Here is an 11,547-nt window from a genome sequence, read left to right on the forward strand (position 1 = left end):
GAGGTATCTCTTGAGGTCTTGAAACGCCGTGTTGGCCTCGGGAGTCCACTCGAATGGGCCCTTCTTCTTCATGAGCTTGAAGAACGGGAGGGCGCGCTCCCCCAGCTTGGAGATGAAGCACCCCAGCGAGGTCACGCAGCCCGCAAGCTTTTGCATTTCCTTGAGAGTCTGCGGCGGGCTCATCTCTTCTATCGCTTTGACCTTCTCTGGGTTCGCCTCGATTCCCCTGTGCGACACAAGGAAGCCCAGCAACTTACCTGAGGGGACGCCAAACACGCATTTCTCCGGGTTGAGCCGCAGGTCCACCTTGCGTAGGCTGGCGAAGGTCTCCTCCAGATCCTGGATGAGGGTCCTTGCCTCCCGAGATTTCACCACAATGTCGTCGACGTAGGCCTCTGCATTCCTCCTGAGCTGCCGGCCTAGGGCGATGTGCATGAGCCGCTGGAAGGTCGCCCCAGCGTTACGCAGCCCGAACGGCATGCAGGTGTAGCAGTATACCCCACACGGGGTTAAGAAACCGTCTTCTCTATGTCCAGCACCGCCATCTTGATCTGGTTGTAACCTGAGAAGGCATCTAGGAAACACAGCAGGTCACACTCGGCGGTGGAGTCGATGATCTGATCAATGCGCGAAAGAGGGAACGGGTCTTGAGGGCAGGCCTTGTTGAGGTTGGTGAAGTTGACGCACATGCGTTCCTTCCCGCCCTTCTTGGGCAGGACGACCGGGTTCGCCAGCCACTCCGGGTACCGAACCTCGCGGATGACACCTGCTTCTTGTAGTTTGCGGGTCTCCTGGACGATGAAGGACTACTTCTCTGTGGACTGTCGTCGCGCCTTCTTCTTCACCGGGCGCACATTAGGGCACACCCTCAGGTGATGCTCGATTATCCCCCTCGGGACCCCAACCAGCTGTTTGGGCTCCCAGGCGAATACCTCCTTGTTCGCGCGCAGGAAATTCACCAATGCCCCTTCTTGGTCAGGGGTGAGGTCGGCACCTATGGTGAAGGTGGCTTCCGAGGCCCCGTCCTCGTCGACCGGTACCTGCTTCGTCTTAGCCCGATCTTGAGAGAATAACTGCTTCTTCTTCACCGGCGCAGCCCGTAGGCCCCAGGTGTTGTTTCGTCCGTGGGGCGTGCTGCCGCTGCGGCCCTAAAGGCGAGCTTGAGGGCCGTCAGGGTCTCCTTGGTGTCTCCAGCCATGGTGAGGACGCCGCTGCTCCCTGGCATCTTCATGAGGTTGTAGGCAGGATGGGTTGCCGCCATAAACTCGACCAAGGCTAGGTACCCGAGGATGGCTTTGTACGGGAGGCCGATGCGAGCGATGTCAAAGTCGATGAGCTCAGTGCGGTAGTTGTCGTAGGTGCCGAAGGTGATGGGAGGCGGATCCGACCGTGCAGCACGTGGAGCAAGCCGAAAGCCTCTACAGAGAGCACGTTGAGGCCAGCTCCGCCGTCTATGAGGGTCTTGGTAACCGCTACGTTGCAGATGGTGGGTGTGTAGAGCATCGGGAGCATGCCCGAGCCCGCGGTGGTCACCGGATGGTCCCCGAGTCAAAGGTGAGGTCGGCCTTGGGTACCGCCCATCCCGGAGGAGCCCCCTGCTACACACGGGCGGCGCCCATTTGGCGGAAGAACTGCTTGACGTGGCGATCCGTGGGTGGCGCCTGCGAACCACCGAGGATGGCTGCAACGGCGAGGGGCGCTGGTGCCGCGAAACGCGCGACGAAGAGGTCGCGCAGCTCCTCCCAGGAGGCCGCGGAGGATCCTGGCAGATTGAGCAGCCAGGCACGTGGCACGCCAGTGAGGGCCATGGGAAACCAGTTGGCCATGACCTTGTTGTCGCCTCCGGCTACCCGAATGGCCTCCTCATACACCTGGAGGAAGGCTGCTGCATCCGCCGCGCCAACGTAACGAGGTGGCATCTCTGGCTTGAACTTGTGCGGCCACTGCACCTACCGCAAGGCGGGGGCGAAGGCCCGAAGCCCCACAGCGTCTGTGCGTGCCCGCTGGCCCGGCCGGAGCAGCGGTGCTCTCCATGTGAGCTGAACAGGGAGGTGAAGCGGGCGAAGAAGCGAGGCGGACGGAGAGGCAGAGCTTCGACGCACCCCTACCTGGCGCGCCAAATGTCGGATTCAGGGTTCTGCAGACCCTTGAGAGGTTCTGTGGCACCCTGGTCCGCATGGAGCAGGGGGGCTTCACACGTCAGCCCAGGATAACACCTGACGCATGACAGGTCCATGATACAGCATTCCAGGTACAATAATATTCATCAAATACATATATATATATATGCTTACATCATTGATGAATACAATTATCTGGCGTAGCTCTAAGGCTATTTAAATGGCAGCGGAAGTCTTGGTTTAGCAGCATAACAACTCTAGCTGGGCTCCATAACTCACAGGACTGGCAAGGTTACGGCCTAGTGCGACCACTCAAGCAAACAATCCAGGCACGACCTACAAACTGGCATGACACGCCAGGTCAGTACATTGAATGTACTTGCAAGACAACCAATTATATAGCATCCAAACAAGCAGAAGACAAAGCAAGAACCAATCGCATGCAACAACCTATCTCATATCAATTACTAAACATGGCATTATATAGATCAACTAAGCATGAACAATATCATAGCGTCTACTAACATGGCAATAACATGGCATATCAAAACATGCTTCTAACATGGCAATAGCAAAACATAGCATATCATCTCAATCATGGCATAATTTAGCATCTCAACCAAAGCATGGCATGGCGTCATGAAACTATGCTGAAAATAAACTACCGGTCATATCCAATGCAGACATAACAAATGTTAACTTTATGCAACCATCTTCTGTTCTGCCATGGTTCTTTAAATGCCACCATATTACTCATGCAATGCAACCAAACTTGTGCGCCGAGTCTCGTGGACTCTCTTACCAACGGGTTGCCTCGCAACCGAACGGTGAGCATGACGAATAACAAACGGAACCATACTCGGTTCAACGGGTTACCTTGTAACCAAACGGTGATCACTCACGGATCACAAACGGAACCACACTTGGTTCAACACTCACCGAGACCTCATCTCGTGATCATATCAAAACATCGCCATGACTTCTCACGACTATCCCATAGTCCAAGTCACCACATTCTTGTCATCACATATTTATTTATCAACTTAGTTATTTCAGGTTTATCCTCCATTTCGACCAAGACCCGATAGTGTGACCTACTACGAACTGTGCTGCTATTGATAGACTTAATAAACACTCTGCAGAGGTAGCGCACTGTACCCACACCACAGAACCCATGGCCTTGCACTCCCATTCGGGTGGACCAACGGTGTTCCGACAAAACCGACCTACTGCCATGACACTCTCCCGGCCATTCCGACCAACACCCCTTTTGGGTTCAGTCCTGGGTGGCCCCGTACCTACCAAAGGCACCAACAGCCACTGTCGTGGCAAAACAAAACGGTCCCAAACAGGGACATGAGCTCAAAACCAAACCCGGGCACACAAGGCTTATGTCCGCCTACCTGATCAGGGTAGCGCGCGCCCATAACCTTCCCTACTTGGAGGCACCGGCGAGAGGCACAACAATAGATCGCATTAAGGCCTTCCCACAAAGGCAAATGTGGCTGCACTGAAGAAGTTCGATTTGGTGGCACTATGACTCGATCCCATCGATGACAGAGGAGGTTTGTTATTATTACGTCATCTTATTAACTTGTCCATCATCATGAGCATATTTAACATGAATGCAACAATGAGCATGCAGCATACAAATGCATGGACAAAATGTCAAACTTCTCAAGTGCACAACTATAGCATAAAGAACATGACAATACCAAGTACTAGCATATCAACGGTGCATTACACTCATCATAGCATTTTATAACGATGACATGAAAATAAAGTAGAGTAGTGACATGGCATTAACAATAACAACATTCTAATTAGCATGGCAAAAGATATCATGAAAACACAAGCATGCATGATAAGCATAACGGAATAACTGCAGACGAAAACGATAAGAAACAACTGCAACTACACACACAGAAGGTGCAAGCAAAGTCAACATGCAAGTTCGGGGCTCATGATAAGAGGTTGGCATGCCTGGGGGTCGACAAATACTCCGGGAAGAAGTGTGAAACGATCGCGGAAAAATTTGCCGGAAACAGTTCTCTCTCGGAGGGGGCTGTTTACGATCAAGGGTAAAATGGTCATTTTCACTGTGTGAAAACATTATGAAGATGGTACCAATGGAAAGAGCTCGACGAACAAAGAACGTGAGCGCTGGAATCACCTCAATCGGAGTTACGAGCGCAAAGTTGTGGCCGTTTACTTTTTAGGTAGAAAAGAGGCTTAAACAGTGAACGTTCACGAAATAAGCACTTCGGCGGGCGGGCTGAAAAAGAGAAAGCGCATTCTCAGAAATACGCCTTCGGATAAGTGAAAACGCATTTTGATCTAAAGAAGCACGATAATACGCTTTCGGACAACTGAAGACGTAATGTAGAGGATTACGCCTCCACTTATCCACATCAGCGTACCTGGTCAACGCCGCTGTTAGACTGGTAGGTGGGCTCCGCGAGCGGTGGGGCCCGCCTGGCCCTGGCTTCTTCTTCCTCCCGCGCGGGAGCAAGCGTGGCCGAGGGAGGAGATCGCCTCGACGGCGATTGCCGGCGCGTCCAGCCACGGCATCGGACGGGCGACCTACCCAGGAGATCCGCAGAGAGAGGCGCATCTCCGGGTGGTGGTCACTACCGTTGAGGAGCACCGGAGAAGGGGCTGCAGGGCCCGCGGCGGAGAGGGGCTTCGGGGTCGGGTGGCCACGATGCTCCGGTGAGGGAAATGGAGGGGCGGTGGGTCGGGAAGGGTCGCCGGAGAGTGGCGCGTCCCGTGGAGGGCTTGGACGGGGCAGGGGACGGCCGGAGAGAGGGGTTGGGCGCGGAGGCCGTGGGCGAACTCCGGCTAAATTGCCGGGCTCCGGCAAGGGATTTGGTCGGGCACGGGCACTGGGGTGGACCGGAGGGAGTGGGGAGGAGGTTTGGAGGGCTGGCTTGCTCGGGGAGGGTTGCGGACGGGCTATTTATAGCCGGACGAGGAACACCCAAGCCGGGCATAGCCGAGTGCGTCCAGCCGAGGCTCTGCCGGCTGCAGCAGTCACGGGGGGCACGGGAAGCCGACGAGGAGGAAGCGGCGCAGAGGCTCACGGAGACGAGCAGAGCTCGAGGACAAGAGGAGGAAGAAGACACGGAGGGGAAGACGACGGGCTCACAGGCGCTCACTGTGCGGCCATTGAAACGGATCACCGGAGAAGAAAATGGAGGGGGCCAGAGCTCCAGGGGGAAGACGACGTCGAGGGGGAGCTGTTGGGCATCAAGGAGGAGGCCAGAGCCGGTCGGAGCAGCGATGCCGACGAGAACTTTGGCAAGACCACCGTTTTGGCTGGCTGCCCTAGTGGTCACCACAGACAAGGCGCGCTCTGGAGTTTTTACTGATGCTAGCTCATGTCTACCACGTAGTCCGTCGAAGATAGAGTGTTACTACGGTAAAGAAACGGGCAGAGACAAATGGAGCTGAGTAAACTAAGCTTCACAAGTTTGTTGTTGCAAACTTGGCCACATTCTAGAGATAAAACCAGAGAGGTTAAAAGGTAGAATTGATGTCTGGGAGGCTTAGAGTAGCAAGGACTACGGTCCTGCTAAGTTTGAGGTGATTTGGACAACTATTTAACATAGTTGTTGTTCAACTACCAAATCTGGCCCAGAAGCCAGATCATGAAGAAGCTCTCACTAGGAGTGTTGGATTGGGCTGAAACTTGTCAAATCTTGATGATTTGGACATATATAGATGTTGAACAAATTTCATACCAAATGGAGTTTCCAAAATGGTACTTGTTTCACAAGCATCTCCTCTGTCCAGAAACTTGAGAAAAATCCTCAGGGCAAATGGCTAACTGAAATAAGCCAAACTTGTGGAGATAGGTTATATGAGTAGGAGAAGACTTGGGAAAATTTTCAGCCATAATGGAGCAAGATAAAATATACTTGCTTCACAAACTGAAAATTTGGACAGAAACAAAGAATTGGTCCTGTGCTCACATAGTTCAATGGAATGAGATTAATCTTGGAGTAGTGTGATTATATGATCATTAGAGACTGGTGCAAAAGTTTCAGCTCATTTTGATCATTTATGAGGGTACTTCCTTCACAGACAAGCAATCTGAACAGAAACTTGAGAAAATTGCCAAGGAAGATTGGATAGATGGATTGAGCTGATTTTTGGTATCCAGAGGTGATTTATCAATGTTAATCACCCTGCCAAATGTGAGCTCAAATGGACCAAGGGTTCAAACACTTCCTTTGCAAAAAAATCAGACAGGGCAGAAACTTGCATTGGATCATGTGCCCAAACTATGATCTTTGAAACATGGGTTTGGATGGAAATGGTGAATATATAGCAAGTACAAGCTGCACAAACTATTTGGGAATTTTCCTTGCTATAAAAATGGTAACTCCTTTGGAAAATGGCAGAAATGAAATATTGGCTTAAATAAGGAAAAGGCAATTTTCCTTATTTAATTATGGCCAATATTTTTGCAAGAGCTAGGATTAGGCATAAATATTATCTCCACCAATTTTCATGAATTTAGGAGATGGCTAGATATGCCTTTGGATTTTATTCCTCGGAAAGGCAAGAAAAGGAATAAATCATAATTCAAAAATATTGCATGGGACTTGGCAATATTTTTGCATATCCATGGGTTAGGAGGATAGGAGAGTCTCTCGGAACAAATGGTATGATCAACAGATCAAGGAAAATGATGGCTCCTTTGTAATCACAAAGGCCATATTCAAATTCCAAAAATTTGGAATTAGGGTTTGAGAGGGTTGAGATGATGCAAATGAGGTCTTGCCCACTGACAAAGACATGAGCAAGGTTTTGAAAGGTTGGAAATGGCAAGAATTCTCAGAGTCATCCAGCAAACTCAGGAATCAAATTTGAAAAATGATTGCCAGGAAGGAATAACAGCACAAAAATTGATAACCCAATTTTGGGGCTGTTACAGGTTCAAACTCTGGGGTGTGTACGAAGAACTCTCTCTCCCCAGTCTACCCGCTCAACGATTCCACGGCCTAGCTCGACGAACCCAAGGAACAAGAGACACAGGAATTTATCCTGGTTCGGGCCACCTTTGGTGTAATACCCTACTCCATCTTTGTGGTGGATTGCCTCGAGGGGCTGAGGAGGAACTAGTACAGTGGATGAACAGCCTCAGGAGGTGAGGTGTTCTTGAGCTCGATGAGCTGGAGAGGTGGTCAAGGTGGAATGGCCTCGATTCGAGATGCCTTGCTATGGTGGTGGCTAAGCCCTATTTATAGTGGCCTTGGTCCTCTTCCCAAATGTAGGCGGGAAGGGATTCCACAACGGCCAAATTTGAAGGGAGACAACTAGTACAAGCTATCCTGACAAAAGTAGTCTTCGCCTACAAAAGGCTCTGGTGGTGACGCTGCAGTGTGCTCCGCGATGACCTCCGTCCTGCCGTCCTGGTAGTCTTGGTCTCATTGCACTGATATGCAAACCTTTGCCTGATGCCTTGGGACCCCGTGCATGCGCTTGCCTCCTTAGCACCAAAGAGGAAAGTGGTACACTGCGCTCGCTGGCGCCCGCCTGGCCTTAATCTTCATGGCTCACATCATGTGAACCTCGCGAGGTGAACCTTGCATAGATATCTCCGCTCCTCGGGACCCAACCTAGTGAGGCTGCCCCAAGGGAGGTCTTGGTGTCGTCCGCCTCGCGAGGCTTGGCCCCTCGCGAGGGTCTTGAGTTGTTGCTTGCCGAAGCTGGGCTATATCGGGTCGTTAATGGAGCCACGCCACAGGCCGCATGCAGGAAAGTCTGGGTACCTCCGTTCCCAGGACGCCAACACTCACACATGCAAAAGGAAAAAGGAAAACCCTCGCCCACTTCGTCCTCACTCACTCGCCGCGGAATCCTCCGCAAGTCTGCACCCTAAGCTCGATGGCTGTTGGCAGCGGCCATCGGTCGCACTCCAAACGGCACGGGATTTCGCCCCCTACCGCTTTCTGCCGCCTATCTACACCGACATTCTAGACTCTGGTCGACTGGGGTTTTCTGCAGGATTGGAGCGGGGATTTTTCTCATGGAGAAGGTAATCAACTTAGCGAAATATTCACGCATCTCTTATCGCAGTCCATCCATCGTTGTTAATCAACCGACGGAAATCATCGTGGAATCATTTTTTCTCTAGCTGATTCATGGGTGTTCATTCATGTGTCCACAGTGCGAGCACAAATCGGGCAACTGTGGTCGTGGCCAGTCGGAAACGAAGTTCTATCTCACCATTCCGGATGTCTTCAGGGAGCACTCGGTATGTTCAATATCAACCTACCACGGTCGGCATGGACTAAATTTGTAAACATATACCGTCTGTTGCTACATTATCTATATATTTCCATCAACTCTTTGTTACAGTATCTATTTTTAATTCTATATTTTTGTACTTTGCTTTCATCTACATATTGATCTGTTCTATGAGTGACTCCCATATTTGCATATTGCTTTGTTATTTCAATATATCTAATTTACGATCTTAATTTTCATTTCAAGCAGTACATCCCTTGCTTTGCAAGAACAGGAGTAGAAGGAAATCTTGGGCTTTACTTTGTTGATGACTCCCAGGATGTCATATTGACAACGCAGCATGGATTTACAATGACGGTCACTCCTATTTTAATGCGGACCTTTGGAGAAAAATGGTCACTCCTATTTTAATGCGGACCTTTGGAGAAAAATGTCTAAGTGTTATGAACTGAAAGCTGGCAATAAAATTCTAGTGCGTGCACCACAGCCTGGTCTAATTAACATGGATATTTACTTCCCCAATGTCATCAGCTGACCAAAGTCTGGTCGAGGTTAGTGTCCCTTCAAATTTCTCCATGTTGTTAGCAAAATCGGGGTATTTGTTCTGACTAATTGATCACTATTTAAGCAACCAATTGTGATATCATCTTCTGACTCCGTTCCTAGGCAGTAACAAATTCTATTTACCAATTTATGCGCACTATATATTCTTCTGCCATGTTCTGAATAAATAATACCTTTCCACCTTTTAAGCATGATATGTTGGATGCATAGTGAACGATCGGTATGTTACTAAGCGTACCAAATTTCACTGGAAGGACTTGAAGCATGTCATAAACTTTGTTGATAATCTGACAGAGATAGCACAGCGTATGAACGCTGGATTTTGGATGGGATTAATTAGACCTATGGTGCACACACAGGACATGACCAATTGTGTGCACAAAACGCTGGTAAAAGATCTTATTTTAATGTTGATGCTCATAAACTATATATATCTTCAACGATATGTTACAATCGGTTTTTATTCTACATGTCAACAGAAATTGCCCCCTGTAGCAGTTCCTGGATCAATTTCCCGGCGTGGTCGAATTACACTTGTGCCTGCTAATAACGCCAAAGTGATTGCAAGGTACTGCATTTCCCGCAGAAATGGAACCATTCAAATTAACATGTTCTCGCTTCTCGTGGCAATGCATTCATATCAGAAAATTGGAGACACTGTTCTACTCATGCTCTACCAAGGCACAGGAGGGCTCTTCCTTCTCATTGACGAGATCCGAGTCGCCATGATCAAGCTGCTTCCAGTGGATAGTTGTGGTTGTTGGCCATCAGCCTCTTAAAACGTGCTAGCTGTTACCATATATGTTAAGTATGTAGATATGGACCATATGGTTGTTGGCCCTTAGCCTCTTAAAATGTGATAGTTGTTACTATGTTAAGTATGTAGATATGGACCATATGGTTGTCAAAACCGTGTTACGAAGATCCTCCTTTTGTCGAATAGTGTAACCACTATATATATATGTTACTCAAATGATCTTACCCAAGTTCATAAATTTTCATGGAAAGTATTAGTATCGTCCACAGTTCATTGAGTTTAAGCGTGTGCCCGATGTCCAGAAGGCATTTGCATATTAACTGTCCATATTGCAAATTCACACACATGTTAACATAAGGAAACGTATGTGTAACATACTAATCATCGCACACGAGTACTCGCAGACGCATCATGTGCGATACTCCTAGCCACCGCAAGCAACTAGTTTGCATTTTTCAAAGTTTTTTGTACACATAGAAATCGCACACGAAGTAACTGTATTGACCGTCTATGTTGTAATTTCTCATCGCAAATAGTTCATCCAAGTAGGCTGTTTGCCACATATCACACACATCTTGTTTACACGACTCGTTTGTGTTCTTTTGGCTAATCGCAAATAGTTCATCCATGTGAACTGTATGTCGCATATCACACACATCTTGTTAAGTTGAACCGTTTCTGTTGTGTTCCCTAATCGAAAACTGTTCGTCCGAGTGAACCCTATGCCGTATATCGCACACACGTTGATATGGCTGCCCGTTTCTGATGTTCTACCTCATCGCAAACAGTTCGAATGGATTAACCGTGTGTCCTGCATCACACACACATTGATATGGCTGCCCGTTTCTGTTGTTCTGCCTCATCGCAAACAGTTGGAATGATTAACCGTGTGCCCTGCATCGCACACGCAACTAAAATCTGAACCGTGTTTGATGGCTCTGCCATCACAAACTTTCTGCACTTTTTTTGACGGTTTTTTACACCACCGTTTGCGATTATTGCATCGCACACAGTTTCGGCAAAGGGTCTCTGATCGTACTACCGCGTTAGCAGTATCCTGCAGTAGTGCTTGTTTCTTATGAGCAGGGAAATATTTTTCAGAGAAGTAGTAAATCATATCCTGGGGACTACGCACATAACCAGGAGCAAGAGAATTAAACCATAATTTAGCATCACCCTTTAACGAGAAAGGAAACAACTTAAGAATATAAGCGAATTTTTTCCTCATGGGCAAATAGGGTGGCTATATCATTCAATTTAGTAAGATGTGCCACAACAGTTTCAGATTCATAACCATGGAAAGGATCAGATTCAACCAAAGTAATCAACTCAGAATCGACAGAGAATTCATAATCTTTATCAGTAACAAAGATAGGTGAAGTAGCAAACTTAGGATCATATTGCATTCTAGCATTCAAAGACTTTTCTTTCCACTTGCATAATAATTTCTTAAGATCATCTCTATCCTTACAAGCAAGAAAGTCCCTAGCTACCTCTCCATCCTTAACATAACCCTCAGGCATAACAGGAAGTTCATATCTAGGAGAGCTAGTCTTATCAAGTGTTTCAAAGTTTTCAGTTTCAATAATTTCATCTGTTTCAGAAATATCATCTTCTTCAGCATAATCGATAGTTCTAACTCTAGCAAGATGTTCATCAAGTAATTCACCCAGTGGCACAGTTCTATCAAGAAAAGTAGTAGCATCATAATCATCATTCGTAGCAGAAGTAGCATCATCAATAACATGCGACATATCAGAATCAATAGCAGATGTAGGTGTCGCAAGCTTACTGAAAACAGAAAGTGAATCAAGTGCAGAGCTAGATGGCAGTTCCTTACCTCCCCTC

This window comes from Aegilops tauschii, chromosome 6, assembly GCF_002575655.3.
Source record: "Aegilops tauschii subsp. strangulata cultivar AL8/78 chromosome 6, Aet v6.0, whole genome shotgun sequence".
NCBI classification, from domain to species: Eukaryota; Viridiplantae; Streptophyta; class Magnoliopsida; order Poales; family Poaceae; genus Aegilops; species Aegilops tauschii.